This window comes from Egretta garzetta, unplaced genomic scaffold (assembly GCF_000687185.1).
Source record: "Egretta garzetta isolate BGI_Z169 unplaced genomic scaffold, ASM68718v1 scaffold392, whole genome shotgun sequence".
Classification (NCBI taxonomy): domain Eukaryota; kingdom Metazoa; phylum Chordata; class Aves; order Pelecaniformes; family Ardeidae; genus Egretta; species Egretta garzetta.
The window spans coordinates 125,393-125,714 of NW_009258761.1; positions in this window are offsets into that span (position 1 = coordinate 125,393).

Consider the following 322-nt stretch of genomic DNA (forward strand, 5'->3'; position numbering starts at 1 on the left):
CCCCCCCCCCGCCCCCCCCTCTCCCCCGCAGCCCCCACCTCTCACACGGAGCACCCACAGCACCCAGAGAGCCCACTCCCACTCACAGCACCCTCCTCTCACCCGCAGCACCCACCTCTTGCACACACCCACTCAGAGCACCCAACTCCCACGCACAGCACCCACCTCGCATGCACCCCGAGCACCCAACTCTCACCCAGAGCACCCACCCCTTGCGCACCCTCCTCGGAGCACCCACCCCTCGCCCCCGCAGCACCCACCTCTTTCAGACCCGCACCCGGACCACCCACCTCAGCCCGGGCCCAGCGGCGCTGGACTTCCC